This window comes from Leopardus geoffroyi, chromosome E1 (assembly GCF_018350155.1).
Source record: "Leopardus geoffroyi isolate Oge1 chromosome E1, O.geoffroyi_Oge1_pat1.0, whole genome shotgun sequence".
NCBI lineage: Eukaryota > Metazoa > Chordata > Mammalia > Carnivora > Felidae > Leopardus > Leopardus geoffroyi.
The window spans coordinates 12,600,071-12,615,478 of NC_059330.1; the positions used below are offsets into that span (position 1 = coordinate 12,600,071).

The 15,408-nt window shown below is 55.9% G+C and overlaps 1 protein-coding gene across 3 annotated transcripts in view; it reads left to right on the forward strand.

Annotated features, from left to right (window-relative positions):
• KCNJ12 (potassium inwardly rectifying channel subfamily J member 12) overlaps positions 1–15,408 on the forward strand; it is a 45,153-nt gene that overhangs the window by 21,713 nt on the left and 8,032 nt on the right. For 2 of the 3 annotated variants that reach the window (XM_045487661.1, XM_045487662.1), the window contains exon 2: positions 11,143–11,264. The gene's annotated coding sequence lies outside the window, so the exon portion shown is untranslated. Of the gene's footprint in view, positions 1–11,142; positions 11,276–15,408 lie in introns of all 3 variants that reach the window. The other variant, XM_045487663.1, reaches the window with a different exon arrangement.

Here is a 15,408-nt window from a genome sequence, read left to right on the forward strand (position 1 = left end):
TTTCATCCCGTGCACTCGTCTGATGAAATATAAATAGCATGCAATGTTTTCGAGCGAGGCCAGGAAAGCGTCTGTGGGTCGTCCCTCCCGGCCTAGGCAGTGAGGCCGATGAGCTGGCCGTGGGGATGAGAAGGAGATAGGAGCTCGTGAATAAATCATCGCAGGATCTGGGCTAATGGCCCGGCTGTGGGGCGGTGCACGCAATTTGTGCGTTAATTGTCCAGAGAGGGTGACTTCTGTGTGGGCACGGCCCAGGGTCCCCTGGTTTGCAAAGTGCCTCGTGTCTGGGGCGCCCTCTTCTGGGGTGCAGCGAATCTGGGAGAGGGCTCTCCCGGGGCATTTGGCAGTCGGGGTCTGTGGCACCCACCTCGTCCCTTCTTGCTTTCCTCCTAGGTGAGCTCCCAGGACTCTAAAGGGATCTTACACAGGGGATGCTCAGAAAACTGGGCCTGATATGGGTCCTTGGACCCGTGTCTTGGCTCCTGGCAGCCGGCAGCCAGGGCAGGGACTGGGCCTCAGATCCAGTGGGGGTAGGAGATCTGTGAGCAGAAGCTGGGGGCTGGGGGCTGAGCCTCTCCCCATCCGGGCCCTCCACCTCCTTTTCTTTTCCCAGCCTCTTTGTGTTCAGTGGTTTGGTTTTTTTTTTTTTTTTTTTTTTTTTTTTCCTTTGAACGAAGGCTGTCCCAGCTTTGCCAGCTCCTGCCCCGTTGCCAAGGTGACCAGACCATCTCTGCCATCCTATGGCCACTGCCAGGGTTGGGCGAGGGACTACAGTGCATGCACATGCACCCAGGCTGAGCGCACATGCATGTGTGTGCCGCGCCTTGTAAAGCTTAAACGTATACCTACGTGTGTGCCAGGGCAGACACGTAGAGACCCACCCCATGGTGTCCAGCCTCAGCACAAATGTAGGCACAGATCTGTCCTCGTGAAGGCACAGGTCTGTGTCTGTGTGCACACACCGCAGATTGCACAGGCACCCATGTGGTCCTGCCCAAGAGCAGGAGCGCACATAGCCCCAGCCGTACGTGTACCCCCGAGTGTGAGACACCAGCTCTCGGGGCTGCCCGCTTCATACCTCCCACTTCGCTTCTGACCACACCCTAACTCTCTGCACAAGCGCCTCCTCTGGTCACCGGAGCTGCCTGCACGTGTGGCCGGCGGTGGGGGGGGGGGAGATGAACATGTCCTCCCCGCACCGCCCCCACGCCCACCCCCACCCGGGGCCCTGTACCCATCAGTGGAGTGGACGTCAGGCCCCCCGCAACCCCCGCCTCCCCCAGCACCACTCGCCCCTTGCCCCTTGGGGGGATAACCGAGGCTCGAGTTCTGGGCACCAGCAGGCCGGAGCCTACGTGCCCTTGGCAGTGACTTGCTGCCGTCCTTCCCCTGTTTCTCTCTCCCGCTCCCAGGATCACCTCCCAAGTAAACTTCCTGCTCCCGCATCCTTCACTCAAGGTCTTTTCTGGGGAAATGCAAAGTGGGGCCAAGTGTCTACACTTCCCTGACACTCCTAGAAAAACATGCACCCATACCTCAGGCTGTAGGTTCATGCAAGGATGTGCCCACACATGAGCACCTATTGTGTGCTGGCCCCTGATCTGGGCACTTTGCATAAACCAACTCCACTAATTCCCTAAACAGCAGTACCAGGCAGGCAATATAATTGGCCCGCGTAACCGATGTGGAAATTGAGGCAAGGGTTAATCCTGTAATTGTGTCTTAAAAGCGGAGGCAGGGCAAGCTGGAGCAGGCAAGGGCTGGGACCAAGTGTGGGAAGAATCCCCGGGCCCCTAACATCTTCCTCCTGCCGGCAGATGCTGGTGTGAGAATGGGGTCAGGAAGCAGCCTCATTCGTCCTCTGAGCTCTGGCCATTGACCCCAGCCACTAACACACACGAACTCTCCAGGCCTCCAGGCCTCCAGGCCTCGCCTGAGGAGGAGACGGCCCTCTGGGCGCTGACTGGCTTGTAGCTTTGAGGTGCTCGACTCCCTCTCTGAGCCTGTTTCTTCCTCTTGGGGGAGGTCATCAGGCAGCGTCTCGTGGGGTTGTTCAGAGGAATATAGCAGAGGTGCTAAATGAAAGCTTCAGGCATGAGAAAGCTTTTCCTGGGGTTCTCAGTGGCTGCCCCACCTGCTCTTGGGGCAGAGACCTGCTGGTCACACCCCCAGGCCCCTGCCCCGCCAGCCCTGGGCTGTCAGCAGTGCCCCCGCGCCCCCCCCCCCCCCGCCCCGCGCTGTCCTGCCCCAGCATCAGTTAGCTTTCAGGAAGAGACAGACAGCAGCGCACAGGGAGGCTCACTGCAGGAGGTGGTCCTGAGACATCTGGAGAGACTGGGTTCTCCTGGAGACATTAGGGCCAGGCTGGCGTAGTCCTGTCCAGGGTCTCTCTTCCCATGGCCCTGGAAGTCTTGGATTCCCATCCCCTCTGCTGTGGACCAGCTGTGTGGCTCTGGGCAAGGTGCTCACCCTCTCTGAGCCCGTCTCTGGCCTTTATCAAGAGGAACGATGCTGTGAACTGAAGCAGCATATGTCACGGTGTTGGGTGTGCCTGGTGCACGGTTGGTGCGCAGTTCCGGTTTCCTGAGGTTGGAGAAGCGTGTGCGGTGGGGGGAGTCGGGGTGAGACAGCTGTGAGGTCACAGCATCACTGCCCTCTGGCTGTGGGTCCCTTCCCACCCTGAGCTTCAGCTCATTGTGACATTGGGCCAAGAAGATCCTGTACCTCACCCAGGACTAGACGAAGCAATGCCTGGGAGACGATGCTGTCAATACTCACCCCTGTGTTCCAGAGAATTCCTCAGGCTCATGTTCCTGGCCTGGGCCCCAAGACTCCCGAGTGACTTTGGGACCAGGAGCCAGGGGGCATCATAGGTGGGTCACAGGCCGAGGACCCGCCCATGCCCGCTCGGACCTCATCTTGCCCGCCTCCCTCTTGCCAACCCTCTTCCTTCAGATAGCAACTCCTTCTTGCCTTTGGCCTGTGCCTTTGCCCTCCCTGCTTGAGCCCTGTGTCCTCTTGCAAGCCCTGGCTTCCCCCCAGGCAGCCGGACCGCACCTCCCCCCGTGGTCGCACAGCCTCCGGTGCAGCGTGAGTCTTCTCCATTCATTCACTTCCTTCTGAAGTGTCTGTCTCTTCCCCTACCTGTTAGAAACACCAAGGGGCACGGGCTTCTCACCCTGTTCCCACTACACCAATTCCAGAGACGGAATTGGTGCTCCATGAAGACATGCTTGTGGGATGGACGGACGGACGGATGGATGACGGATGGATGAGCGAACGCGTGAATGAATGAACGAACGAGTGAACGAACGAGACGGCCCAGGTGACTCCACCATTTCACGATGATGCCCCAGTCCCGACCTGCCTGGCTGTGGATGCCTTTGATGTGCACTTGCTCAGGATAATGTTCTTGAACGCGTGAGAGCACCTATGATGCCCCCTGGCCTGGTCCCACATAGGACCACAAAGGAAACCAGAAACGTGAACTGTTTATCAAAACGTGATTTTGGAATGTGTGATACGGTAATTAGCACGCTGTTGCTTCAGAATGCCTTTGCTGGCCCCGGGACCAGCCGTACTGAGCGCCAGGCTGCTGGGCTCTGCTGCCTCCATTTGTCGCAGAGGGGATGGAACATTTTACGGAGAGAAAAGGGGAAGTTCGGGTGTTTTTCCCATCAAGTTCAGAGAGCCCTGGATTCCATTTCGGGGCCCCAGGGTAGGACCCCCCCCCCCGGAACATGCTACTGAGTGGCAGGGATCACACAGCCCTGCCTCTGCCCCACGTGGTCCTCCGGACCTCCCTGCACCCCTCTCCCCTCACTCAGGCTCCCTGGCTTTGGTGTCCTTGAGCAGCCCTCGTGAGGGTTTGGGGACCAACACAGGCCATGGCAGGGAGAAAAGTTTAGCTGCACCCTACAGTTTAGTTTAGTTTAGTGCCACCTACATGGCTGTTCTGGGTAGGCAGGCACTGGGATGTTTCCCAGCAGGGTCTTATTAGGGGTGGGAGGACCCTCCAACACCCTGAGGCTCGGCCTGGACCCCCCCCCTGGACTCCCCTTCCCCGGGCCACAGCCTTCTCCCTGAGGCAACATGAACAAACCCAGAAGAGCTTCTCGTTTGACAGATGGGGAAACTGAGGCCCAGACAGAGCAAGGTCCCATGGCGAGTTGAGACTGAAGTGGTCTTGGGTTGGACAGCAGCCATGCCTGCTGCTTTGCAGCGCGTGCCTCGAGGGTACTCCTGGGTCATAGTGGCAGAATCATGAGGGGCCTTCTGAGGCTTAGTCTCCATTGCCCTCCTTAGCCTCTTCTAGAACCTGGACCGTGCTCAGGGCAGTCAGACCCAGGCCCTGGCCTTAGGGGGCCCCTGGCCTGGTAGGGAAAACTTGGAGGGATAGGTAAGTGCCACCCAGCATGGTCTGGTCAAAGACAGAGTGAAGCACAAGCGGTAGGGGCTTGGAAGGATGCAGAAGAGTTTGAGGGAGAAAAAGGAAGAAAGGGGTTTGGGCAGAGGGTCTGGCATGTGGCAAGGCAGGGCGGTGGGAAGCATTTCCTCGGAGCACCATTTTTGGGACCTGGGTTATTACCGCCACTGGCAGATGAGCAAAAAGCAGCTCAGGTGCTCCCATCTACCCAGCTGGCGGCGTGTCCCCAGCCAAGTCCTCTCTCTGAGCTGTTTCTGTCCCCTCTCAACTCCCCTCCTCTCCCTGGCGTACGCAGCTCCAGCCCTGCTGCCCTCCCTCCAGTTCCTTAAACACATGGAGCAACCTTCTGGCCTCAGGGTCTTCGTTCTTGCTGTTCCTACTTCCAGGAACACTGTTCCCACATTTTCTCCTGTAGGTCTCAAGTCAAATATCACAGTTTTCTGAGAGACCTCTGGAACACTGCCCACGTTGCCTCTGGAATCGCTTCTTTTTTTTCCCCTCTAACGTGGTCATTGTCCGTCTTGCTCCACTTGAATGTTGGCCCCAAGCACTGTATCTGTACGTCGTAGTCTCAGTAGATACCTGTTGAGTGAGTTAGTGAGTATGAAGTGTGATTCTGGTGAGGAGGTGAAGGCCCAAGCCCTTGGCGGTGCCCCCAGACCTGAACTGTAAAAAGGAGTCCTGGAGTGGAGTGATGAGCCTTCTAGAAAGCCCCCTCTATTTTCATGGACTCCTGATCTTAGAGCTCAGCCTCCTGTCCATGCCAGAAGGAACCCCGGGCCCCTCAGAGAGGTCTGGCAGGCTCTCCCGGTGCATTTTCTGTTCTCCAAATAAAAACAAATTTGCCAAATGAGGACCAAAAAAAAAAAGGGAAGCTAAGAAAACAACCATCCTTGTGTTTCCCCCTGCAGAACATCGGGGTCATTGGGGGACTGAGGCCAGGGGTTCAGGCCCCGATCCTGCCCTGCCTTGTCCCAGACAGGCCCCACATTGGGCCCAGCCTGATATGAAGAAATGCAGCTTCCAAGAGGGGGCCTTTTCCCCGATGGGGGCAAGGCAGGTCTGGAGGACTCACTAGGGAGGAGGTGGCTGGAGCACAGAGGGACCAGAGGCAGGATACCTGGGTGATAGACTCAGCTCGCAGTCTGGTAACCTTGGACATGGCCATGATCCTTTCTCTGCCTTATTTATTCCTCTGTCAAAAATGCTCGTGCTATTCCACCTGGAACATTCTCTGATGCAATGCCAGGCACTCAGCTGAAGCCAGGCACTCAGTTCAAGGGGCACGCGACATGTTGTGGGGACTCAGCAAGGAGTAACAGGGGACCCAGGGAAATCTTGGAAGGCTTTATGGAGGAGGCATCCTTTGAGCCTGAAGAATGCATTGAGTTCTGGAAGGCAGAGCAAGGCATTCCACTGTCAGGGGCCATCTCATGCTGGGCTCTGAGGTGTGGACATTCCTGAGTCATCACTTGCTGGGGATCACATGATACTCAGTGGGGAGCCCAGCTCTAGCACTGGGTTCATTTCTACTCTGTCTTTTTCTGTTGTTGATTCCTAAGAACTCTTTATATATTTAAGCACTCCAGTCCTTTCTATAACATTTTCATTTACCTTTTTTGCTTATGATGGACTGTGATCAACAACATCATAAATATTTTGATGTGGGTAAATTGTCCTATCTTTTCTTTCACGGTCTTCCTTGTCCCAGGTTGTTTCTTGTAAATTTTTTTTTTCAACGTTTATTTATTTTTGGGACAGAGAGAGACAGAGCATGGACGGGGGAGGGGCAGAGAGAGAGGGAGACACAGAATCGGAAACAGGCTCCAGGCTCTGAGCCATCAGCCCAGAGCCCGACGCGGGGCTCAAACTCACGGACCGCGAGATCGTGACCTGGCTGAAGTCGGACGCTTAACCGACTGCGCCACCCAGGCGCCCCAGTGTTTCTTGTAACTTTATTTCAGGTCTTTGCTCTCCTGTGCACATGCTGCATGCTTAGGAAATGTCCGAGACCCCAATTAAGTGGAAGCTTGAAGCATTACAGCTGTAAGAAATATAGAGGCCATGGTGCCTTTGCTCACTGTATTCCTCTTGCTGGAGTTCCTTCCCACTCTTCCCATCTGTTCATTCCTTCCTACTTGGAGTCAGGTCCAGTCCAGGCCCTCCAGGGGCCTATGCCCCTCTTCTAGAGTGAATCAGGGCCTCAGATATATGATGATGGGAATGGGTGGGGGACCAGGAAATTTCCAGCTAGGCAACCTCCGTGTATTAACTTGCTGAAACCCCACGAGATAGATACCATTATTAATCCCATTTTACAGATGAGAAGATGGGCTCAGAGAGATGATATGACTTGCCTAAGGACACAGAGGAAGGGACAGAGATGGGACTTGAACCCAGGTCATATTGCCCCAGAGCTCATACTTTCAGATTTCCTTCTGACATCTCATAGCCCTTAGGATCAAGTCCAAGCTCCTTAATATGTTATCTGGCGCCTCTCAGGTTCTTGGTTTCTCCATCTGTTAATGTTATGCCTTGGCCCCAGCACCTGTGCATGCAGGCACTTCTCTGTTATTAGAGTGATAAAGTATGTCCCCGCCTGTCGCTCTGCACCCTCCTCGGCCCCAGATCCCTTAGGATTCTGGAATGTTGGGCTTGGAAGGGCCAGCCCCTGGGATAGGAACAGGGAGGCTCCGAGGTGGGGAGAGCCTTGCCCAAGGCTCGGTGTGTGAGGAGCAGAGCCAGGTGGGGACCCTGATTCGTGAGGCTGTCAGCGCCCCTCACTGCACTGCGGTCAGTCTTGGCCTGGGCTTCTTCCTGCTGCTCCCTCCAGGAAGTCCCCCTGCACCCTGACCGGGTTAGACATCTCCCCTGGGCTCCGAGGGCTCTGACCGTGGCTCTGATCCAGCCTTGTTGTGATTGCTGGTAAACTCACTATCTCCCTTGCTTGGCAGGGTGCCCCATGCAGACAGGCATTTATTTGCTGGTCCATCCAAGTCACTGGTGCCCAGCTGAGCCCGGCAGGAGCAGGCCCTCAGGAAAGGTTGACTGCAAGACGGAGGCCCAGAGAGGGACAGAGACCTGCCCCAGGTCGCACAGTGAGTCGGAGCGGAGCAGCAAGCCCGTGAAACCCCCAAGACCCTCTAGGTGTCATCTGCTCCTGGGACTCAGTGAAGCTTGGGGACGGCACAGTGTCTGTAATGGCCACTCTAGTGGAGGGTTCCCAGGGGCCTCTGTCCTCTGCTGCTCCCAGGGGCCTGGGGCCAAGGACACCCTGTCTCCCTCTTGGCCCCGCCCCCCCTGTAGAAGGATGTTCTCAAGATAAAAATACCCTCAGAAACATTCCTTAGTGTCTGGCATGACCCGCCGTCCATCCTGGGGGCCAGAACCTCCTGCCCTGGCTTCACCTTGGGGCTCAGAAGGCAGATGTCCGCTTCTCCTGGCCACTTGGCGCAGCCTGTCCCTGGGATCGATGTGTCCAGCCCCTGTCATGGGCCGTGGAACACGAGGGGCCTGAGGGTTGCGTGCCAGCCAGCACCGTCCAGGCACAGGGGAAGGAGGCAGCCAGGATTCTGTCTGTGCAAGGTCATGGCTCTCCTGCTTTGTTGCCTGTTGGGATGCACTCGGAGAGGATCACGCGGGGCTGTGTGGGAGGGTCAGGGATACATATGCCACCTTTCAGTCCTGTGGGGAGTCCCCACTTCTGCTGTCAGCTGCCGGTGCCGGTCAGAGCCGGACACCCGCTCTCAGAGAACACGGAAGGGACTCGGCACTTGTCGTGGGTCTGCACCGGGACAGGGCCTCGGTTTACTCCCTCGACAGTCTCCTGAGATAGGCAGGGTCTACCTGTTTTGCAAATGAGGAGGCTGAGGCCCAGAAAGGGCCCTTCACGAGCTGGGGTCAGCCAGGCTTGAATTAGGGAATCGGGGATCACCGGCCCCCTCGGCCGCACCCCGCCCGGGAGGACTGTTGTGCACGTTGGTGACAGCTGCCTCCTCCCAGAGCCCTGCTGTCCCAGGCCCTGTGCCCAGAGCATACCTCCCTCACCACACTGAATTGCAAGGCACATCCGCTGGGCAGGCGTCATCAGCCCATTTTGTGGAGGAGGAAGCTGGGCCTCAGGAAGGGGAAGTGACTTGCACCACGTCCCTGGCGATGTCAGCCCGGTGTTGGCTGACGGGTTGGCACTGACGGGGAGGAGTAGGGAAGCCTCAGTGTCCGTCCAGGTGCTGCCTTCACTGGCTGGGAGACTGAGGGCCGGTCTGGCCTGTGTGGGCTCGGGCCGCTCCAGGGTTATGTGCAAGCCATGCCCCCCACCCAGCCTGTCCCATCTAGGACTGTGACCGTGACCCGTAGAAGCATTTGGGGGACTTCAGAAGTTTTGAGTTCACATCATGGGCTGCTGTGGCCACCACAGGGTGGCAGGGGGACCACTGGACAGGGTGTCCAGAGACCTGGGTTCTTGTCTCCAAGCTGCCTCTCATTCAGTGGCTTTCTGACCTTGGGAGAGTCACTTCTCTGCTCTGAGCCTCAGTTACCCTTAGAATCGAGCTAATTTTGCCCATTTGTGAGAAAAAATGTGCCTGGGGTTGTGGGTCTGAAGAAAGCCCCTTCCAGGAACTAGGGCACCAGGAACAAGGTTGAGAGAGCCTGGGGCAGGCCAAGTGACCAACAGGAAGCAGGGAGGGGCAGGCTGTCTCGCACCCTTCTCCCTAAACTTCTTTGGCTCCCATTGCCCTGTCACACCTCCTCTTTCAGAGTTCCAGCTCCAGGTGACCCCGGAGCAAGTGACTTAGCCTCTCCCAGCCCCAATTTCCCAGTCTGTCCAGCTGGGAGAACTATCTCTCCCTCAAGGTGGGGCTGTGAAGCTTGGAATAACTGAAGCCAAGAGCTGAGCACTCAGGGCCAGACAAAGTGTAGGCCCCTTCAAGGGGAAGGACATAAGATCAGGGACTTGGACACAAGTCCTTGCCATGGAGTCTCCCAGCTGTGTGATATGGTCTATGATGGACTCTCCCTGAGCCTCAATTTCCCCATCAGTTTTGAGAGTGTAAGGGCTAAGGGAGGCACCCTGCAGACCCATGGCAGCTGCTCAGGGAATGATGAGGGACAAGAAAGCAGGGTGCTGAGGACTGGAAGTCTTGAGGTGAAAGACTGGAAGGTGAAGAGGGACGAGCAAGACATTCCCTTATGGAGTGAGCAGAGGCCCAGAAGGGGGAAGTGAGTCACCCAAGGTCACACAGGTTGTGATGGGCAGAGCTGCGACTTGAACCCAGGCCTGTGAGCCTCTAAACCCACTGCTATCACCTGCCCCAGGAGGCTTATGATGTGGGGGTGACTCACCCACAGTTCCCTTAATCCCAGCCAGAAAAGCCAGTGTGACAGTGGATTGCAGCCAGCCTCAGCCGCGAAAGGGTGGGGCTCCACGGGCTCAGTGGCTGGGAGGTGGGGAAAGGTGAGAAGGGCCTCTCAAGTCAGTTTGCCTCTGGAAATTCACAGAGCCCCTTCCCGCCACACTCTCCCCCGATCCACACGGTGTGCCGGAAAGAAAAGCAGGGGCCTCCTTTGACAGTGAGAAAATTGAGGCTTATGGAATGCTGTGACCACGTAGGATATGTGTATGCCTAATACAAGTCTCTGACAAGTTACTGATGTGTACCCATCCATGTAGCCATTTATCCACCCATTCACTCATCTGTCTGTTCATCTATCCACTCACCCAACCACTTCATCCATCCAGGCATTCATTCACCTGCTCATCTCCCCACCCATTCACCATCTATCCATCACCCACCCGCCCACCCACCCATTCCTCCATCTATCCATCACCCACCCACCCACCCATTCATCCATCAATCCAACTATCCCTCCATCTAACTAGCCATTCATCTAATTATCCATCCATCCATAATCCACCCATACACCCATTCACCCCTTCATAATCTACCTACTCACCCATCCATACACCCACTCACCCACCCATAATCCACCCACCCATTCATCCACCATCCATCCATCCATCCATCCATTCATCCACATATCCATCTACCCATCCATAATCCATCCATTTATCCATCCATCCATCCATCCATTCACATACCCACCTACCCATCCATAATCCATCCATCTATCCATCCATCCACTCACACACCCACCTACTATATCCATAATTCATCCATTTATTCATCATCCATCCATCCATCCATCCATCCCTCCATCCGTCCTTCTACCCATCTACACTTGAATCCTGTGGTTGGCACTGGGAAGGCTCTGTAGGTGGTGGCTAGGAGCATAGGTTAGGGATCTGAGTTCCTCTGTGAACTTAGGAAAATTACCACATTAGCTACATCTCTGGAATGAGAACAGCAATGGTTTCAACCTTGTGGGGTAGTTGTGAGGATTACATGAGCTGATCTCTATAAAACACCTACCACAGTGTCTGGCATGTGGTAGGCCCTCTATAATTATCAGTTGTTATTTTCTCTGGGGACCCATTTTGTTCTGCCCTTATTTGGTTCCGAAAGGTTTTATAGATAGATCACGTTCTGCGAAGGTGTGAGGTAACAGAGGTGTGGGCTGGAGGCCTCTTCCACCTCCTGTGGGGCCCCAAGAGAAGCAGCAGAAATGTGGGTTCACGCAGAAATTTCAGACTTTTGAGCACTTGTGAGGAGAGCAGAACCACCGACAGTAACTTGGCTTTGTCCTATTAACTTTAGGGTCTTCTAGCAACTGCTTCCTCTCCAGCTGGTGCCTGGGAAATGGCAACTGCTGCTAACACAGACTTGAAGACAGCCACTTGCCCCCTCAGCACCGTTACTTAGAAGATAGGATTCAAGAGGTAAGATTAAGGTCAGCAATGTGCATCTATCCATCTAGTCATCCCCTCAACCAAATACTCGTCTGTCTGTTTATCTGTTTACTCCCCTATCCAACCACTTGTTTGACCTCTCATTAACCCATTATCCATCCACCAGCTCCACACATCCTTCCACCCATTTGCTTTCTTTCCATCTACCTGTCCACTCACCTACCCAGCCCATCCAGCCATCTTTCCATCCATAGATTCACCCATTTCCCAATCATTCACCCACCATCCCGGCCATTCATCCATGCACCCAAAATCCCATCTGTTTTTCCATCCACCCATTCATCCATCTAGTCATTCATCTATCTGTTTATCTGCCTGCCCACAAATCTATCCATCCATCCATCCATCATCCATCCATCCGTCTCTTCGTCGACCCACTGATCCATCCACCCAACCCACTGAATCATTTCCTATCCACCTAACCCATCCATCTTTCTGGTTACCACCCATCCGTCCGTCCATCTGTCCATCCGTCCATCCGTCCCATTTATTGATGCTTGTGCTCGACTACCCACCTGTGCACGTATCTGTCACCTCATTAATTGATCCATCCAGTTCCTTATCCGTCTGCTACCTGCTGCATATCCCCTCATCCTTTTGTTTGGTCAGTGGGCGTTTCCTGGGTGTCCCCTCTGTGCCGGGCCTGCACCATCCTCTCTGGACCTCTGAGGTTGGTCAGAGATGGGGCCTGGGGAAGGGCGACTCACACAACGAAGAAGGTAGCTTCTGGCCACGAGAGGAGAAGCCCGGGACCGGAGAATCCAAAAGTGCTCCCTGGAAGTGATCCCTGACAGATGGGAGGATTTTAAACATTCACTTTAGCTGTGATCTGGGGGTCCGACCACATGGGGGGGAAGGTTGCCACAGCACAAGCCATTAGATGCTTGTTGGTGTGTCCAAACAGGAGTGGCCTGGACCGGAAGGAAGATGTGGGTGAGGAAATGGTGGACAACTTTGAGAATTCAGGAGGGAAAACTACACAGGACCTGGTGAGGCAGTGGATATAGGGGCTGAAGGAGAGAGAGGAGGCCAGGCAATTGGGGAAGTGGTCAGGTTACCAAATGACCCTATGAGGAGGGACAGGAGGAGGGGGATGGTGAGGAGGAGGTAAGGAGGAAGGGGGAGAGGGGGAGGGTCAGGAGGGTCAGGAGGAGGAGGAGGGAAGGAGGGAGAAGGAAGTAAAGAGGAGGAGGATGAGGAGGATGAAGAGGAGGCTGAGGAGGGACAGGAGGAGGGGGAGGAGTGGATGTGGGGGAGGGGAGGATGGGCGAGAAAAGCAAGGAGGAGGGGGAGGAGGGGGGAAGGGCACAGGAGGAGGGAGGAGGTTTGGGAGAAGACGGGGAGCCATAGTTGGCCACATGGTCCTGTGGAGCATCCAGGAGGGGAGGCTCGGGTCTGGGGAGGCAGCAGAGAGCTGGCACCGGAGGAGGCTTGTCAGGGGCAGGGAGCTGCCCCTCAAGGAAGGCTGCCCTGGGGGCATTAGTTCCCTAGCCTGCCCGATGCGTGAGCAGAGCGCGTGCCTGTGGCCAGAGAGAGCTCTCGGGCAAAAAGACTAGCATTGGCGGTTGGAAATTGAGCAGCTGGGCCCTGCAGTGGTGAGGCCTGGGGGATGGGTGGGGCACCAGTCATCTCCAGCATCATACTGGGGTGTCATCACTGTTTCTCTCCTTGGGCCTGGCATGGGCTTGCCACAGAACACCTGCACCGTGTTGACCCTGAATGTTTGCGGGCCGTGGTGTGCACTGTGGGCAACGGCTGTCTGTGCTTTGGCGGAGGGGAGGGGAGTTTGGCCTGGAAAGGTCAAAGGACACTGTCTTCTTCTTCCCTGTTGTGAGAACGGAAATGGTGCCCCCAACCCTCCATCTCCCCTCCATGCAAACTCTTGGCCCCCTCCAACGTGACCTCGGCCTCCTCCCTGGCCCCTGAGTGTGCCAGCGTGTCCTCCCTCTTGCTCTACGGGGCCCCCGACCCCCTGCCAGCAGTGCCCCGCCCCCTGCCTGTGCACTCCCAGCCCTGGGTGCGTTTCGCTGCTGAGGTGCTCTGCCTGGCTGGGGGGCACCCTCCAGGCCCGGCCCTGCCTCTCGCTTCCTGTGTGACTGAGCAGGGGAGCCCCTCTTGGAGCCTACAAATCAGAGATTGGATTCTTCAAACCCCCTTTATTTTTATTTTTTAACATTTATTCATCTTTTGATAGAGAGCATGAGTGGAGGAGGGGCAGAGAGAGAGGGAGACACAGAATCCGAAGCAGGGTCCAGGCTCCGAGCTGTCAGCACAGAGCCTGACACGGGGCTCGAACTCACGAACTGTGAGATCATGACCTGAGCCAAAGTCGGACGCTCAACCGACTGAGCCACCCAGGCACCCCATTCACACCCTCTTTCTAAGTCTGATGGATAGTTACTAGATTGAGAAAGATTCTGGGGCTGTGCCAGGACACGTGAGAAATAGTTCTCTGATGGATTAGTGATGTCTGCCATGGGTATGGGGTAGAGGAGGGGGTGCCAGCTGCGTGTAGGCCACACACTGGCTTTCCCTGAACCAAGTGATCTCCAAGGATTTCTTAATTGTAGGCTTTGGTCACGAGGTAATGAGTGCCCCATCCCTAGATGGTCCAGGCAAGGGCTGAGTGGCCATGGGTCAGGGGTGCTGGTGCGGGGCTTACCTCTGCTTTTGGTGCTGAGATTTGGGATTTGTATGTCTTCTCAGCACACGGCGGCGTGACAAAGGCCTTGAGAACTGAGACAGGAATTCAGTGTCATGCCTGGAGTCTGGCCTCAGGGCCTGGTAGGATGGGGTGTTGGCTTCTCTCCTAACACTGTAGACTGGGAACTTGCTGCTTAAAGGCAGCGTGACCCTGGGCGAGTGATGTAGTCTTTCTGAGCTTCCGTTTCTTCATCTGGAAAACGGGGATAATAGTTATAACGTTGTGGAGGGATTAAGTGAGATAGTTTGAGCTCTTAGAACCCGCCCTGGCATGTAGTGAGCACTCAGGAGGCATTGATCAGTGTGCTCCCACCTCGGAAGGTGCTCTGGCCAGCTGAAAGCCCGGAGGCAGGACCTTGAGCCCCTCCCACTCTGGGCTCCCTCCCCTGGCTGTTGTACTTAGTTAGCGCTTTCTCAATATCTGAGAATGTGGGCCCAGGCCCCGTCCTCTTCCCCTTCCGGATGTCACCGAAACCTGAGGTGCCCAGAGCCTCAGGGGACTGGGCATGGGGTGTCCTGCTGCATCCGGAGGCACCTCCCGGTGACTTTTGGGCCCCACCTTTGGGTCATGTGGTAGCTGCCTCTCTAAAAGCTCCCAGCCCGGGCCCTGTCGCCTTCTGAACACACTGGGGGCCAGGAGTCCTGAGTCTGCAGACGCTGTGCCCGGCAAGGAAGTGGGCTCAAGAGACAACGGGGCTGGGACAGCTTCCCCGTCTCTCAGAGGTGTCTGGGTCTGTGCTGCCCACTGCTCCTTCTCTGCCTGCTGGACTTGCCTCGCTCCCTGCCTGCGGCGTTGAAGTCACCTTGGCTCGCTCAGGTAGCACAGCCCTTGCCTCTCTCCTGCTCCCCTCCGGGCAATGCCTGGGATCCCCACTGGCCAACCTGGGCATCTGCCCACAGCGGTCCCAACTGCTGTCTTTACTGTCTCCTCCAAACCCACGAGTGGCTTTGTGACCTGGGACGAGTCTCAGCCTTAGCTCTTGAATCTGGGAAATGGGGAGCCGGCCTCTCTACTTGCTAAGGCCTCTTCCAGCAAAACAAATCTAATTCCATTTCTTATCTGATCTAACCATATGCATCCATCGAGCAAGAGCCAAACAGGCCTGCGTATCCTTGGTTGAGGATATTGTCCCACATTTCTTAAATCAAGTCTTTAAAGACCACAGAGCTGCGTAACCTTCTTGCCACACCTGTGTTTGTCTGCCTGGAGTGTCCTTGGGATGTTTGGCAAGTTTGTGGTGCTGGGTTTTCTACTCATGGGTCCTCTTCTGGGTCTTTCTTTGTGGTGCTGTATTCACCAAGAGCCTGGGAGGGGCTCCCCACACCCCTAGAATCACACACACACACACACACACACACACGTGCATGTACCGGCAGGCGTATACACCCAGCAGAGGGGGGCCATGGGAAG